We start from the raw sequence: 18607 nt of genomic DNA on the forward strand, positions 1-18607 counted from the left end.
TCTCTGTGATCAGAGCACAGTTTATATGACAATAATTCTCCTCATCTGAGCTTTCCCTTTCCCTTTTCCCCTCCATTAATAGGAAGATCAGATTAGTCAGTTAATTCAATCTGTCAGAAGTGTCTGACTCTGCAACTCCATGGACTGCAGCACACCAGGCCTCCCTGTCCATCACCAACTCCTTGAGTTTATTCAAACTCATGTCCATCAAGTCGGTGATGCCATCCAACCGTCTCATCCTCTGTTGTCCCCTTCTCCTCCTGCCTTCAATCTTTCCCAGAATCAGGGTTTTTTTTCCAAGGAGTCAGTTCTTCAAATCAGATGGCCAAAGTATTGTAATCTCAGCTTCAATATCAGTCCTTCCGATGAATATTCAGTATTGATTTCCTTTAGGATGGACTGGTTGGATCTCCTTGCAATTCAAGGAGCTCTCAAGAGTCTTCTCTAGCATCACAGTTCAGAAGCATCAATTCTAAGGCGCTCAGCCTTCTTTATGGGTCAACTCTCACACCCATAACATGACTACTGGAAAAATTTCCAGGAAAAAAAAAAATATGTATGTGGAATACATGTTTGCATTAACTATCCCATTCTCTTTACACATGTAAATATTCAGAAAACAAATTGGTGTCTAATAACTCATCATCGTGCATGTTTTATTCTATACAGATGAGAATTCAAAAGAGTGCTTTCACTGTATTCCTGCATTTCTCTCAGCTCTCAAGCATGACATGAAGCCCCAGATGAGGGAGAATCAGGACCTTTGTCTCTGAACATTCACAGTGGTTGTTCCTTCAGGAATGGCTGCCCCTTAGCCACCTTTGTTCTCTTATTTGTTCCTTATGTAATTATATTATTCTCCAACACGGAGAAGTTAGTTAGATTCTGTGTTTGTTTGTTTGTTTTTAAGTATGAGAGTTGATTTTTTTATTTCTATTTTTTTATTTGGCCACATCAGGTCTTATTTGTGTCAGTGTAAACTTTGTTGCGGCATGCAGGATCTTTTCACTGAGGCACACAAATATCTCTCACTATGGTGTGCAGGGTCAGTAGCAGCTTTGGGAAGACTCAGTTGCTATGCAGCATTAGGTATCTTAGTTCTCTGACCAAGGATTGAACCCGCATCCCCTGCATTGGAAGACAGACACTTAACCACTGGACCACCAGGGAAGTCCCCAAATTCTCTTGACCTGTGTCTCTTCTATTTAAAATCAGAGATTTAGATTAGTGAAGTGAATTCTATCTTTAAAACTGTTCAAAGTCTACTTATATAAAACTTATTTTTAGGTAAATGGTTTTAGCTAAATAAAAGTGTCTGGAACTCAAAATCATTTCATCTCATCAGTTAAGTAACAATAAGTTGAAGATAGATAGAATCCTATCCCACATAAAAATTTTCAATTCTCATTAGGTAAGTTTAACTGGAAAACATTCTGTGGTTGATAATTGTCCTTAAAGTAGGAACAAACTGAAAATATCTCCTTTAAAAATTTAGACTTTTGAATAGTTTAAAATAGAGTTGATGTTCCACAGTACAGATCATATTTTAAATGTCTACTTATTAATTCTATGGCATGTATAAGAGTTTCCAAGACTATAAAACACATAGGTATTGATTTTGACAGTTACTAGAGTTGATAGTTTCAATATATCCTTGCTCTGAAAGAATTCTTTATAGACATTTGGGGCACATATTTGTTTGTAACATCAGATGCAGACTAAGGTACTAGCTTTTGCAAACCTACTTAGGACAGCTGATTCATCATCAGTGGGTGAGACACTCATGGCGCATTGTCTCTAGCCTTCATTTTGCTCAATTTAATGTCTTTAACATTATGTGTTAGTTACATAACATGTATAACTATGAATTAATTAATTTATTAATAACAATGCCTCAAATACCACCACAAAGTTTGTCTAAAGTTGTCTTCTGTATTATCTCTTTTGATTTACACCAGGTTTTTAGATTGTAAATAAAACATACGCAATTTCTAGCAAAAGTCATGGCATATGCTATATGAAACGAGTCGCCAGTCCAGGTTTGATGCACGATACTGGATGCCTGGGGCTGGTGCACTAGGACGACCCAGAGGGATGGTGTGGGGAGGGAGGAGGGAGGAGGGTTCAGGATGGGAAACATGTGTATACCTGTGGCAGATTCATGTTGATATATGGCAAAACCAATACAATATTGTAAAGTTAAAAAATAAAATTAAAAAAATAAACCCCAAAAAATATATAAATAAATAAATTCAGTCACAAATAAAAAAAAAATATGTGGGCAGTTTATTTCACCTATGCTTTAATGATTGCCATCACAAACTTCAAAGACAGTAATTATTTTTTAATTGCCTTTCACTTGAATTATAAATAGGATAAATGGATTTCCTATTTTTTTTCACAATTTACATCATTAAATGCATTCTTTCTTTTGCTGAGTAGCTCTCAAACACTCTTTACTTTCTAATATTATAGCAATCACTCTGGTTTAGCATGATTCATTGGCAACATTTTTGCATATAAGCCATAAAGATCACACTCTGTAATAATTTTCCAGTTTAGGTTGGGATGCTTAAATACATTTGAATTTCCTGATGATTCACTCCCTGATAATTCAGAGAATTTGGACAAATATGTTAGGAAAAGGAAGGTAAATTTTTATGTATTTGATATATATGTATTTAAAATATGTGGAAAAGCATTTCTTTACTTTGGTCAATTAAAAATCTTTGTTAGCTAGATAATATAATTGACAAATATGTTTCAATTTTCAAAATTTTATTTAAAAGTTTAAAGTCATTACTGAAAAATAAAGTAAAATAATTCAGTAAAATAATTATTCCCATTACAAAAGTGTTCCACAGTGTATTTATAAAATAAAAAGCAATCAAAAAATAAAGCAGCTTAATTCAATAAGTTGAGAATAATATTATATTCGTGTCAAACTAGTTTTTAGTAAAGTTTATAATTTTGTGTTGATATTGTTAATTTTCACCAAATTTATGTTTGTTTGTTTGTTTTTCAGATACCTAATTCATTTGTATATAATATATACCAAACTCAAATATATGGAAAGCCAGAGAAACATCTCAGAATTCATCCTTTTGGGACTTTCTTATGACCAGAACATACAAACATTTTGCTTTGTGCTCTTTCTATTCTGCTATGTTATCTTGTTGGTAGGGAATCTTCTGACCCTTGTATCCATTCTAGGCAGTTCTCTTTTTAACCAACCAATGTATTATTTCCTCAGTCATTTATCATGCATAGACATCTGCTATACCTCTAGTGTTATTCCCAAACTAATTGGTGATCTGCTAGGGGGGACAAAAAACATTTCTTATGATAATTGCATGTTACAGATTTTTGCAATGCATTTTTTGGGTGGGGGCGGGCAGTATTGAGGGCTTCATTCTTACTGCCATGGCTTTTGATTGCTACATTGCCATTTGTAAACCTCTCCAATATATGATTATCATGAACAGGACAAAATGTAATCTTCTAGTCTTGGCTACTTAGGCTGGTGAGGCTGCCCATTCTTTTCCTCAATTATCTATGATAATCCAATTGCCTTTTTGTGGTTCTAATGAAATTAATCACTATTTTTGTGATATCTTTCCTATGCTTAAAATTGCTTGTGCTGATACCTGTTGGGGTCTAGCCCCAATAGGATCTAAGGGTACCCCCAGGATGGACGGCATCAGTGAATGAATAACACAGGGAGGCCAAGCTTCGGTGAGCAAGACCCATAACTTTATTTTCAAAAGGAGCTTTTATACTCTGACTTGTACATAGAGGGAAATGAAAGATGTAAGGTCATGTAGAGTCAGCCCAAACACTCCAGCAGTTTTGCCCTTATCGAAACCAGGATTTTTTTTCTGTATGTCTTTCTATAAACAAGGGTCTTATGTTATGTACATTATCTTCTGGCCTGGAGGCCTGTTGACATTTTATGACCCTTTTTTGATAAAGGCTGATCAACCAGAAAACTTGTTTTCCCTTGAAGTGTTTTTTCTTTATATTTTTAACCTGTGTCAGCCTCAGAAAGTACTAAACAGAGTTACATTTTCACGGAGCAAAGGTGCAGTGGGTCACAACAAAGAAAAAACTTATTAGCTCAAAGATCTGATGTTGTTAATACCAAGGCTACTACTTGTTTTTCTTACATTCCAACTACATTAACTAATGCACTCCCAGGTGCACAATGGATAAGGGATATGGGAACTTGGCAGCAAGCATTGGCCCAATAATGCAGCCCTTTACCAGTACTCTTTTACTAATGTTTCACCCCTTAAAGGGCTCTATGCTCATTAGGACTTTTAGAATGTTTAGGCTTCTCGTGCCTTTCATGGTTGGGAAGTTGTGAACAATCATGTGTGTTAGTTGTAAGAGTAAGGAAAAAACCTGTCAAGCAAACTAGAATGCCAACAGAGGAGTTAGAATAGAAATATTCCTTTCATGCTGAGAAGACTTATCAACTTAGAGCCTTAAGTTGATTTTCTCCAGAGAAAGGTGGTTGGGGATAGCCCCCTGTTAATATCAGAAGAGTGGTTGAAAGGCATAATATAGTAAACAGTAGACAGACAGATTTTGGTTTCGGGGTCGTTGCTCGAGCAGGTCCAGGGAATCTCTCGAGTCCTGATCCGCCTTTGTCTGTCAGGTCTTTTCCATATGACCTTTGTCACGGGTGGGATCTCCCGTGGTGGCTCCTGGCAGATACCTACATCACTGCTGTCCTTCTGGTTGCCAATTCAGGAATGATTTCCTTAGTTACTTTTGTTGTCTTATTTGTTTCTTACATCATCATCAGATCAGATCAGTCGCTCAGTTGTGTCCGACTCTGCGACCCCATGAATCGCAGCACGCCAGGCCTCCCTGTCCATCAGCAACTCCCAGAGTTCACTCAGACTCACGTCCATCGAGTCAGTGATGCCATCCAGCCATCTCATCCTCTGTCGTCCCCTTCTCCTCCTGCCCCCAATCCCTCCCAGCATCAGAGTCTTTTCCAATGAGTCAACTCTTCGCATGAGGTGGCCAAAGTACTGGAGTTTCAGCTTTAGCATCATTCCTTCCAAAGAAATCCCAGGGCTGATCTCCTTCAGAATGGACTGGTTGGACCTCCTTGCAGTCCAAGGGACTCTCAAGAGTCTTCTCCAACACCACAGTTCAAAAGCATCAATTCTTCAGCGCTCAGCTTTCTTCACAGTCCAACTCTTACATCCATACATGACCACAGGAAAAACCATAGCCTTGACTAGATGGACCTTTGTTGGCAAAGTAATGTCTCTGCTTTTGAGTATGCTATCTAGGTTGGTCATAACTTTCCTTCCAAGGAGTGAGCGTCTTTTAATTTCATGGCTGCAATCACCATCTGCAGTGATTTTGGAGCCCCAAAAAATAAAGTCTGACACTGTTTCCACTGTTTCCCCATCTATTTCCCATGAAGTTATGGGACCAAATGCCATGATCTTCGTTTTCTGAATGTTGACCTTTAAGCCAACTTTTTCACTCTCCTCTTTCACTTTCATCAAGAGGCTTTTTAGTGTCACATAGAGGTTATATTAAAGAAAAGAAGAAAAAAACTTATACTTAAGACAGAAGAGAAAAAATATTAAAGAGAAAAAGAGGTACAGATAAAATAAGGGAATCTACTGATATAGAGATTCATCACTCTTCTGCCTCCTTTGCTACTCTGTATAATACATATTTAGTGAGTAATTAAAAAAGCAAAATGTTACAATATAGAAAACCTTAGTATTAGAGGATTCTGAATGTCAAGGTAGAGCAAACTCCATCAGGAAGATTGAGAACAGTTACACAGAGAGCAAATACAATTAGTTCAGCTAAGAACTTTGAGGCTGTTGGAAAACATTCAGCTTATTCATGACTTTTTGTGTGAGACAACTTGGTTATGAAAGAAATAACAAAAACAAACAAACAAAAATAACATGTCCCTAGAATCATAAGACTAGTTTGTATCTGACAACCAAATTAGCAATATGCAGATAGTGAAAAAAAATTAAAATAAACCTAAAAACAGTCTTTAGTATTTATCAGTATTTACCCAAATTGTTAAGTATTTGGCTTCCTTTTTTACAAAAAAAAAAAGAGATAATAAAATGATCACTGGACACTTATTTGGATTAATGGTTCAATTCACATGAAATGTTTAAAACTTCTTCCAGGAAATATTAGGTATTATTATTATTATTTATCTTTTATGTCTGTGAAAGACCTGTAATAAAAATCAATTGATATGAATTGCAATGGCTTCATTTTTAGCTATTAATATTTCATCACACTTTTGTTTTTTATTATGCTATATGAGATACTCAATCTATACACAATGATATGAAGAAAAACAAAGTGAAAGAGAAAATAATGGGTGTCCGTTGCACAGTATATACCTGCTAATTCTACCTGCACTACCATGAAATATTTATATTTATATTAGAAATGCTCATATTAAAAAGGAGAAATTTGTTGTTATAAATAATGAATTTGTCTTAGCAGCAATTTTAGTCCTTGTAGTTTATCATATGAAATGTTCTCTTTAAATCACATAAATATAAAAATGAGGATCTTGTATATATAAAATCAGTAACTCTAATATTAACAAAGGAAATTGGAAATAATGAGGAGGTGTTAGAAATGTAATTAAAATGTTATAATTTAAGTAGCAAGATTATGAAGTCTCTGATATTAAGTTGGAGGCTGTCAAGGAAAGACATTTAAGGGGAAAAAAGGAAACTAATTAACTGTTCTAATTATTTTCCCATTTTGTTAGGATAGTATCTAGTTAACATGAGAGAGACAGATTTTCAAACTATCCTGCCTATGAATTAATGGAATGTTTCTACTCATTTTTTTTTTTTCAGTTAGAATATGCTTTCTTCCAGGATCATATGAGCAAATTATCAAAATGATCTTAAATTCTTGGACTAAAAATATGCTTAACCCTAAACTATAGAAGCATATTGGAAAATTAATTGGAAATGAAAGTACCTACAACTTAAACTAAAACTATTTAAGAAAGTAACTTTTACTTATTTTTTCTGATTATAGAAATACTAATGATATGCATGATATCCTAAAAAAATATTTTCTTGGGATATTTATTTGTGAAATTGTCATTATTTCTTAAAGAAATCATTGTAACCTAGAAAATAACAAAGCAGAGACATTATAATTACTCAAATTATAAAATATTCTATTATAAAAATTACTGAAGCCTGATCCCTATAAAGCAAGTGCCATTCACTTCTATATTATTGTTATAGTCATTTTGGCCACACTTCTCAATTTTATGTATAATTACTATCATTTTTCCTAATTTAAATTTTAAAAAATGCCACAGCTACTTTTGCTTCACCTGATACAGGATTTTCTTTACTGTTCTCCACAGTGCTTGTAAATATATCAGATTTTTTTCCAGAATCAAGGCTTCTTCTTGTCCAGTCGCTAAACATGTCCAAATCTTTGTGATCTCATGGACTGTAGCACACCAGGCTTCCCTGTCCTTCATTGTCTCCTGGAGTTTGCTCAAATACATGTCCATTGAGTCAATGATGCCATCCAACAATATCATTCTCTGTTACCCCCATGAATCTTTCCCAGCATCAGGGTCTTTTCCAGTGAGTTGTCTCTTCACATCAGGTGAACAAAATTTTGAAACTTCAGCTTCAGCTTCAGTCCTTCCAATGAATATTCAGGGTTGATTTCCTTTAGGATTGACTTGTTTGTTCTCCTTGCTGTCCAGACTTTCAAGAGTCTTCTGCAACATCACAGTTTGAAAGCCTCCATTCTTTGGTACTCAGCCTCCTCTGTGGTCCAACTCTGACATCTGTGAGACTACATGACTACTGGAAAAACCATAGCTTTGACTATATGGGCCTATACTGATTAAGTGAAATCTCTTATGCTGTCTAGGTTTGCTTTTTCCTTATTGCCACATTCAGACTTAAATTGAAGAAAGTAGGGAAAACCACTAGACCATTCAGGTATGACCTAAATCACATCCCTTATGATTATACAGTGGAAGTGAGAAATAGATTTAAGGGACTAGATCTGATAGATAGAGTGCCTGATGAACTATGGACGGAAGTTTGTGACATTGTACAGGAGACAGGGATCAAGACCATTCCCATGGAAAAGAAATGCAAAAAAGCTAAATGGCTGTCTGAGGAGGCCTTACAAATAGCTGTGAAAAGAAGAGAAGTGAAAAGCAAAGGAGAAAAGGAAAGATATAAGCACCTGAATGCAGAGTACCAAAGAATAGCAAGAAGAGATAAGAAAGCCTTCATCAGTGATCAATGCAAAGAAAGAGACGAAAACAACAGAATGTGAAAGACTAGAGATCTCTTCAAGAAAATTAGAGATACAGGGCACCCCACTCCAGTACTCTTGCCTGGAAAATCCCATGGATGGAGGAGCCTGGTAGGCTGCAGTCCATAGGGTCGCTAGGAGTCAGACACGACTGAGCGACTTCACTTTGACTTTTCACTTTCATGCATTGGAGGAGGAAATAGCAACCCACTTCAGTGTTCTTGCCTGGAGAATCCCAGGGACGGGGGAGCCTGGTGGGCTGCCATCTATGGGGTCGCACAGAGTCAGACACGACTGAAATGACTTAGCAGCAGCAGCAGCAGCAGGGAACATTTCATGCAAAGATGGGCTCCATAAAGGGCAGAAATGGTATAGACCTAACAGAAGCAGAAGATATCAAGAAAAGGTGGCAGGAATACACAGAACTGTACAAAAAAGATCTTCATGACAAAGATAATCACGATGGTGTGATCACTCACCTAGAGCCAGACGTCCTGGAATGTGAAGTCAAGTGGGCCTTAGAAAGCATCACTATGAACAAAGCTAGTGGAGGTGATGGAATTCCAGTTGACCTATTTCAAATCCTGGAAGATGATGCTGTGAAAGTGCTGCACTCAATATGCCAGCAAATTTGGAAAACTCAGCAGTGGCCACAGGACTGGAAAAGGTCAGTTTTCATTCCAATCTCAAAAAAAGGCAATGCCAAAGAATGCTCAAACTACTGCACAATTGCACTCATCTCACACACTAGTAAAGTAATGCTCAAAATTCTCCAAGCCAGGCTTCAGCAATACGTGAGCCATGAACTTCCAGATGTTCAAGCTGGTTTTAGAAAAGGCAGAGGAACCAGAGATCAAATTGCCAACATCTGCTGGATCATCGAAAAAACCAAAAGAGTTCTAAGTTTTTCTAAACCAGAAAAACATCTATTTCTGCTTTATTGACTATGTCAAAGCCTTTGATTGTGCCTCAGTTTATTTCTCTGTAAAATCAAGGTAAAGGTAATATCTCTTTATATCGTGATTTTTGAATAATTAGTTTCTAAATATGAAATTTCTTAAAGCAATATCTGGAAAGTACTATATATTTAATAATTATTGGCCATCCTCAGCAATTACTAAGGGCTTCCCTGCTGGCTCCGATGGTAAAAATCTGCTTGCCATGAAGAAGACCAGAGTTCAATCCCTGGGTTGGGAAGATCTCCTGGAGAAGGGAATGGCTACACACTTCAATAAATATTTTTGCCTGGTGAATTCCATGGACAGAGGAGCCTGGTAGGCTACAGTCCATGGTGTCATGAAGAGTCAGATACAACTGAGCAAATAACACACACATGATTACTAACTATAACATCAAGGCCCCAGAGAAAATATAAGTACACCATCTCAGGAATTGTATCTTATACTATCCTTCCCTGAACAAGATAGGAAATATTATTAATATTAATATCAGAAACTTCAGAGATAGAGTCGTGTTCAGCACACAGCTCTGGTACTCAAATGCAAGAGTCTTCACCTCCTTAAATACTTTTTCCTTCTTCCTTAAAATAAGTATGCTGTGCCTAATTTAACAGGATTACTGTGGAATGTAAATAAGCTTACATATACAGAACTTGATACTCAAAAACATGTTAGTTTCCCCTCCTTCCTCTTGGAACCTCCATAGTGTTATAAATTTAGGAGGTCTTCACACTATTCGAATGATAGTAGATTCTAGTAATTAAGGTTATGAGTTCTGGACCTACACAGAATGAGATACTGGCTCCAAAATTCACTTGGAGCATAATCACAGATAAAATATATAACCTCAGCTTCTTCATCTATAAAATGAATAATACTGTAATTAACTCTGAGATCTGCTTGATGAGTTCACTTATATAACAGCTTAGGACAGAAACTGGTATATATTAAGATAAAACATTTAGTAAATATTCATTGTCATTGACATTATATTTGTCATATCAATGGGTATATTGTATTATTCTTACTATACATTTTGAATAGATTATTTAAAACATGTAATATTGTAACATGGGATGCATATGGATAAGACATAGCAGAGTTTCCCTGCCATAAACAATCTGCTCTTTCTTACCTGAAGGCTGGGGTTGCTCACTTTGGGGAAACATCCTATCATTAAGCCATATCTTTCTCTTTGGTCTGGGTTGAGCTGACTTTCTACATTTCTGAAGATAAATGTACTGTTTATTTCAGCCAGTTAATACTTTTGTTTTCTTTCTTTTTAATTAATTAACCTTATCCAAATTAGACGTATGTTTATGTTCCCCTTTGATAATTTTTCTTCATCTGAACTAAACTTAGGAAAAAGAAACCTACCACTTAAATGCTATCCATTCAAGTAGTTTGTTTGAAAATTTCATCATACATTTTTGCTTCTGCATAATCTTAGAAGCATACTGGTGTTTTGATTTTAATTTTTTTTTAATATATCTTCAGTTTCTTCACTGCAGTACTGTCCACTTATCTTCTGGGCCAGTGCATTCTCCTTCATATTAAACTTTTTTCCATAATGGAATTCAAAGGGCTAATAATATGATTTAATTTTTGAAATATTAAAAGACAAGTAAATCTAGTAATATTTTGATAGCTGCTGAAAGACATGGCACTGATAATTTTAAGAGCTCATGTGCAAATCACAATTCATAATAGTTGAAGCCAGGTTTTCCCAAATAGTAAAAGTAGCATTTTAAAGTTTCTGGAATTTTTCAAAGGTTAGTTAGAAGGCTTAGATCATAAATACAATCAGAATGATTCAAATATTCATTTTAAAGAAAATCACTATTATAATTAGGAACTGGATTTAACTTACCAGCTGCTTAACTCATCAGACAGATTTCTTATAAGATCAAGCTTCCAGACAGATTTCTTATAAGATCAGGCTTCACACTTAAGATAAAGCCAGAATTTTAAAAATTATAATTTCCATGTAGTAATCCTTCCCTAATTGCATAAAATATTACAAGAGAACTCGTGAGTTCCACTGTTACAAATATGTTTGGTAAATTGAACTAATTTTGAGATTTTTTTTTTTAGCATGCAGTTTTTCCATTTCTAAAATATAAATATGTGTCTCTCTGATATTTTACCTTTGTCTCTATAGAAAAGTGACATATATAGATGATATATTCTGCTTGATGTTAAATTGGCATTTAAGGAGAATTCTGACAAAATGTGTAATATAGAAAAGGTCTCAATATCTCTGAAGATATAGAATTTTCCCATCAGTATACTTTGCCAAAGATGTAAATCATAGTTTCAATTTCTCAATTTCTACCTAGTAAATAAATATGTCAAAGTTCTTAATTATATTTCCCTATTGCATCAACATCCAAAGCACTGAGATCAGACATGGGACATGGAGACTATGAGGAAATGGAGTATATAATGACTATGTACATGGAGTATATAATGCTTATTTGTCAGGACAGGGCAGAATCAGTTAGCTGAGGGAGAGTGAAATGACCTGCCATGGGAAACACTGAGAACCTTACAGCTAGAATTAAAAGTTCAGAGAGTATACCCAGGATTTAAGACTTAATTTTTCCTGGGGAGGAAAAAAAAAAAAAAAGCTTGTTAGGGCATTATAATTTCTGGAAAAGACTCCTATGCTTTACTCCTATGCTTTCTCTTTTTTAGGCGGCGGTGTGTGGGGTGGGGGGGGAGAGCTCACATGCCCCCATGGGATCTCTTGCAGATGCGCAGACAATTTCCCAATTTATCTTTGTAAGACAAACTCCTTTGTAAAAAAAAAAAAAATGCTTTTTTTTCTGATTGAATTGTCCATATGTATATTGCAGAAAATATATTTTAAAAGAACTGTAGCAAAAACAAAATGGTCTCATAAATTTATTCATATAAAAATATTTACTATCTCCTAATTCTAAAAGGTCGGACTTGGACAGAACTTACTATGGAGAATGCATTTGTTTAGTCGCTAAGTTATGTCACACTCTTTTGCAAATCCACAGAATGTAGCCTGTCCAACTCCTCTGTCCGTGGAATTTTCCAGCAAGAATATTGAAGTGGGTTTGCATTTCCTTCTCCATCAAACTCACATTTCCTGCATTGGCAGGTGGGTTCTTTACCACAGAGCCACCAAGGAAGGCCTAGGGAATGTATTTAGTGGTGAACAAAACAGCATTTGTCCTCAGTGAGGCTGGAGACTAAGGAAAGAGACAGACAATGAAATAAACAAGACAATAATCAAAAGTATAATTACAAATAGTATATTTTAAATAAACGAATAGGAAGTTGTGGGTCATTTCTTTTTAATCTATAGAAGTTTTAGTCAAGTGTAAATCTTGGACATTTTTATGTTATACAGATATTTATTCTTTCAGTCAATCAGTTCAGTCCCTGAGTTGTGTCCAACTCTTTGCGACCCCATGAATCACAGCACGCCAGGCCTCCCTGTCCATCACCAGCTCCCAGAGTCCACTCAGACTCACATCCATCAAGTTAGTGATGCCATCCAGCCATCTCATCCTCTGTCGTCCCCTTCTCCTCCTGCCCCTAATTGCTCCCAGCATCAGAGTCTTTTCCAATGAGTCAACTCTTCGCATGAGATGGCCAAAGTACTGGAGTTTCAGCTTTAGCATCATTCCTTCCAAAGAAATCCCAGGGCTGATCTCCTTCAGAATGGACTGGTTGGACCTCCTTGCAGTCCAAGGGACTCTCAAGAGTCTTCTCCAACACCACAGTTCAAAAGCATCAATTCTTCGGTGCTCGGCTTTCTTCATAGTCCAAATCTCACATCCATACATGACCACAGGAAAAACCATAGCCTTGACTAGACCTTTGTTGGCAAAGTAATGTCTCTGCTTTTCAATATGCTATGTAGATTGGTCATAACATTCCTTCCGAGGAGTAAGTGTCTTTTAATTTCAGGGCTGCATTTTTTCATGGCTCAACGTTTCCTGAATGTTGAGGTTTAAGCCAACTTTTTCATTCTTCACTTTCACTTTCAGCAAGAGGCTTTTTAGTTTCTCTTCACTTTCTGCCATAAGGGTGGTGTCATCTGCATATCTAAGCTTATTGGTATTTCTCCTGGCAATCTTGATTCCAGCTTGTGCTTCCTCCAGCCCAGCGTTTCTCATGATGTACTCTGCATATAAGTTAAATAAGCAGGGTGACCATATACAGCCTTGACGTACTCCTTTTCCTATTTGGAACCAGTCTGCTGTTCCATGTCCAGTTCTAACTGTTGCTTCCTCACCTGCATATAGGTTTCTCAAGAGGCAGGTCAGGTGGTCTGGTATTCCCATCTCTTTCAGAATTTTCCACAGTTTATTGTGATCCACACAGTCAAAGGCTTTGGCATAGTCAATAAAGCAGAAATAGATGTTTTTCTGGAATTCTCTTGCTTTTTCCATGATCCAGCGGATGTTGGCAATTTGATCTCTGGTTCCTCTGCCTTTTCTAAAACCAGCTTGAACATCTGGAAGTTCACGGTTCACCTATTGCTGAAGCCTGGCTTGGAGAATTTTAAGCATTACTTTACTAGCGTGTGAGATGAGTGCAATTGTGTGGTAGTTTGAGCATTCTTTGGCATTGCCTTTTTTTGGGATCTGAATGAAATCCCTTTTCCAGTCCTGTGGCCACTGCTGAGTTTTCCAAATTTGCTGGCATATTGAGTGCAGCACTTGCACAGCATCATCTTTCAGCATTTGAAATAGCAAACTGGAATTCCATCACCTCCACTAGCTTTGTTCGTAGTGATGCTTTCTAAGGCCCACTTGACTTCACATTCCAGGATGTCTGGCTCTAGGTCAGTGATCACACCACTGGGATTATCTTCATCATGAAGATCTTTTTTGTACAGTTCTTCTGTATATTCTTGCCATCTCTTCTTAATATCTTCTGCTTCTGGTAGGTCCATACCATTTCTGTCCTTTATCGAGCCCATCTTTGCATGAAATGTTCCCTTGGTATCTCTAATTTTCTTGAAGAAATCTCTAGTCTTTCCCATTCTGGTTTTTACCTCTATTTCTTTGCATTGATTGCTGAGGAAGGCTTTCTTATCTCTTCTTGCTACTCTTTGGAACACTAAGAGGTGCTAAAATGAACTTATAAGTTGATGCAAAACTAGTCAAGTATCCAAACGACTATCATTAATTTCATTTCACCTGACACAATTTGAATTTCTATGGCCAGACATTGTTGACATTGATATTATTTTGTGTGAGTCAACTTCTCTGTTTTGAGTTGTAAAATGTCTTAGCCAAAAATAAGTAAAGGTAGGTAATAACCTGAATGCAAGAACTAGTATGGTCACTCACTAAATTAAAAAGAATCTCACTGTTATTTCTTGATATTATATGTGCTCTTAATGATCCAACTGAAGAGAGAAATATGGCTGATGCTCTTGAGAAGCTTAGAAGGGAGGAGATCACAGTGCAGAAGTGAAGGAGTTAAATCATAATTCCTTGGCTATGATTGATATTGACAATGAAGTGTTGGCTTGCTTATTAAACTATAGTTTATTTACAATGTTGCATTGGTTTTGTGTATAAAATCATGTGATTCATTTCATATATATGTGTGTTCATATGTATGTATATTTTCCATCTCAGATTACTTTTCATTATAGGTTATTATAAGATATTGATTTAGTTCCCTGTGCTATACAATAGACCATTTTTATCTATTTTATATTTGGTAGTCTGTATCTTTTAATCCCAAACTCCCAAATTTATCCCTCCCCTCCCCTTTTCCTTTTGGTAACCAGAAGTTTGTTTTCTGTGTCTATGAGTCTTTTTCTGTTTTGTAAATAAGTCCATCTGTGTAATTTTTTTTTTTAGAAACCACATGTAAGTGATTGCATATATTTGTTTTTCTCTGTCTGACTCACTTTACTTACTAAGGTAATTTATTGGTCCATCCATGTTGCTGCAGACTCCAAGTATTTTAATGATCCACATTCACAACTTTTATTCCAAGAATAAAAATAAAGCAGAAACATTTGTGTTAATTTTTGAAGTTTTATTTTTCAATAATACAAATCTGGTTGGTTGGAGTATAGGGTTTCTGAAGCAGAGGGAAACTTTGAGGGTTGGCTGGTCTTCTTATTAAAGACCCTGCTTATTTCACACCAGAAAGTGATCTTTCACTTTCCTGCTGTGTTATGTTCTCTGACATGTATACTGTGCATGTCCTATATCCAGGAGTTTTCAGAGAGCTGTCAAGAGCTAGGTTTAAAACAACAACAAGTAAATATATTAGGATCTTTCTATAAGAATTTCTAGCACATAATATTTTACGTTTATTTGTTGGGCATTTTCAACTGAGTCATAGAACTATGCTATTTTTCTTTTTTATATTATGAACCCATTTTAAGAAGCTTCAACATTGACAACTCATTTTTATCTAACCTGGCTCTCTCTACAACTTGAAAACAAATTCTCATGCAAGTACATCATATCCATGAAGTTTTTTAAAGACTTTTGAGATTCTACCCATTCCTAATCAGTTATCTAGTGGCCTGATCTTGCTCCTAGTCATTTCTGACATTGGGCAAAGGTGCTCCAGGATGACTTTCAATTCCTACTGGAAAAAAATGACTTTCAATTAACTTGAACAGTGCCAAAGATGTGATCATTGACTTTAAGTGATACTCTCCACTTGCTCACTCTAAGAAAAAAATAATTTCATCAGTAATAGGTGCCCATTGCACACTGTGCTGTGCTTAGTCACTCAGTCATGTCCTACTCTTTGTGACCCCCTGGACTGTAGCCTGCCAGCTACCTCTGTCCATGGCGATTCTCCAGGCAAGAATACTGGAACAGATTGTCATGAGCTCCTCCAAGGGATCTTCCCAACCTAGGGATTGAACCCAGATCCCCCACATTGCAGGTGGATTCTTTACTGTCTGAGCCACCAGGGAAGCCTAGTAATAGGAGCATGACATTAATATGAACCCCATTCTCACACCCTCACTGCTCCAAAGGAAAGTTATTATCAGAAAGGTTACATTTCTGATGCATAAGAGGAGACTGGGCAACAAAACAGCTCATGAGTATTGAGCACTTACTGTGTAACCAAGCAGTGTTCCAGTTCTGCCCATATCCTCACAAGACTATTTGCTGGGCTATTAGTATCACCTGATGGATGGTTTGTTGAGCATATGTCCCAGTCCTCATAGTTAGTAAGCAATTCTGAGTCCAGAACACATGCCCATAACAAATATACACTATCAGGTGCTAGAATTAGCCAGAGTTGCAGTTCACATTTTACACGGACAGAGTTGGGAGAGACAGTTCCTTTGAATAAAAGAAAAGAGATTGATGTGGAGCTTAGGTAAGAGTACTGGTGTTGGACATATGAGAAGCTCCAGATTGCCACTGGCTACACAATGATCAGAGTAGAAAGCTATATTTTTAAGAAATATAGTTGCAGGTCCAATATTTGGTCTTTTAGAATATTCTTTAAATGATACAAGTAAAATGTTGAAATTATCTTCTAAATCATTGCTACCCGAAATTGGCTTTATTGAATAAAGTCACATACAAGAATGGGCTCTATGGGTTCTCAGTGTTGATTTGTATTACATGATGCCTTTGATAGTCTACTGCTAAATATCTAAATTGATTACACAGCCAAAAGATCAGAGAGGAAGAGGAGATATAAATAAGAAAACTAGAAAAGAGCACAGCAGAGAGTCTGGATAAATCCAGGGAGTTGTAAGTTTTACTCATACTTAAATCTATATATTGTTAAAACAAAATGAAACAAAAAAGCATATAAGGCAAGTGTTATACATTTTAAAGTCTTCAGTGTAGAAAATTCATATATTCAACAAGTTCAGTGGTGAAAATCAGAGGTATCTTTTAGATCATTTCCTTTCTTACTGCGATATGGCACCAGAGTTTCTTTATGACATTCTTCATCTCCAAGTTTCTCAGCATGTAGATTAGAGGATTGAGCATGGGAACAATGATGGTATAAAAAAGAGCAAACACTTTGTCTTCTGGTAAAGTAGTTGCTGGTCTAACGTTAAATGAAGAATAAAAGAGCGAAAAAGAGGACCACCACAGTGATGTGGGAACTGCAGGTGGAGACAGCTTTGCAGCGATTCTCTACAGAGGAGGACCTGACAGCGTATAAGATCACAGCGTAGGATATCAACAAGACCACAAAAGTCACCAGGCCCATGAGGCCTGAATTGGCGATGACAAGGAGACTGATTCTGGTGGTGTCAGTGCAGGCCAGTTTCAGCAAAGGATACACATCGCAGAAGTAATGATCTATTTTGTTGGGGCTGCAGTAGTGTAAAAAGATGGCCAGGATAAACTGATGGAAGGAATGCAGGAAGCCCCCAGAGCAGGAAGCAGCGATCATGGCAATGCACTTCTGTCTGGTCATGATCAGAGTGCAGCACAGAGGCTTGCAGATGGCCACATAGCGATCATAGGCCATCCCCGTGAGGATGAAGACCTCGATCCCCGCAAAGAAGTGCATGGTGAAGAGCTGTGTCATGCAGCCATGGTAACAAGCAATGCTACCAGCACTGCTGCCAGCAAGTCAACAATCAACTTGGGGGTCACAGTGGAAGTGTAACAAAGGTCTGTGAGGGAGAGATGCCTCAGAAAGAAATACATGGGCTGCTTCATAAGTTGACTGGAGGTGATAGAAATCATGACAAGTAGGTTTCTGATCAGAATTGCAACAAAGTAAGAACAGTAAAAAACAGAGAATTTAAATTTCCTTTTCTGAGAAAGTCCTAAGGGAATAAATTATGTGATGTTATTCCTATTTTCCATGACTCAGAGCAGTTTGTAGCCACCTGAAATTAAATAGTTATCAATCTTTATAAATATGTAAATACGATGATGTATATTATTCCTTGTTATGGGCATTTTAAAATAGAAAGCATTCAAAACTTGAAGAAAAAGATTTGATTTTTATTTTAAAAGGTTTTCCTTGCGTTCTTTTTGTCCCTTTCTGGAAAATATTAATTCCTGATAAACAACTTTGATACCTGATTTAAAACTAACACTGTAGAATGCAGCATATTTATGCAACCATTCTATTAGCATGTATTATCAAACATGCCCTGGTAGAATTCAAGAAATGGTACTGTAGAAAAAAATCAGTCATCCCTTTCCTATTCTCACTATTTGTTATTGAGAAAATAGACACAGAAATGAAACCTTGAGAGAAAACTTAAAAAGCACTTATATGTGGATAATGTTATATGTGAGAAATTTCCTTCCATCTATCCTAGGTGGAAATGTGATAAATAGAAAAAATCAACCAATTTGGAA

At 36.5% G+C, this 18607-nt stretch overlaps 2 pseudogenes; one reads left to right on the plus strand and one right to left on the minus strand.

The window, feature by feature from the left end:
- The window catches only part of LOC133236936 (olfactory receptor 5D13-like), a 99844-nt pseudogene that overhangs the window by 53593 nt on the left and 27644 nt on the right, over window positions 1–18607 (plus strand).
- LOC133236931 (olfactory receptor 4P4-like) lies at window positions 16947–18103 on the minus strand (annotated as a pseudogene).

This window comes from Bos javanicus, chromosome 3 (assembly GCF_032452875.1).
Source record: "Bos javanicus breed banteng chromosome 3, ARS-OSU_banteng_1.0, whole genome shotgun sequence".
In the NCBI taxonomy this organism is placed as follows: Eukaryota; Metazoa; Chordata; class Mammalia; order Artiodactyla; family Bovidae; genus Bos; species Bos javanicus.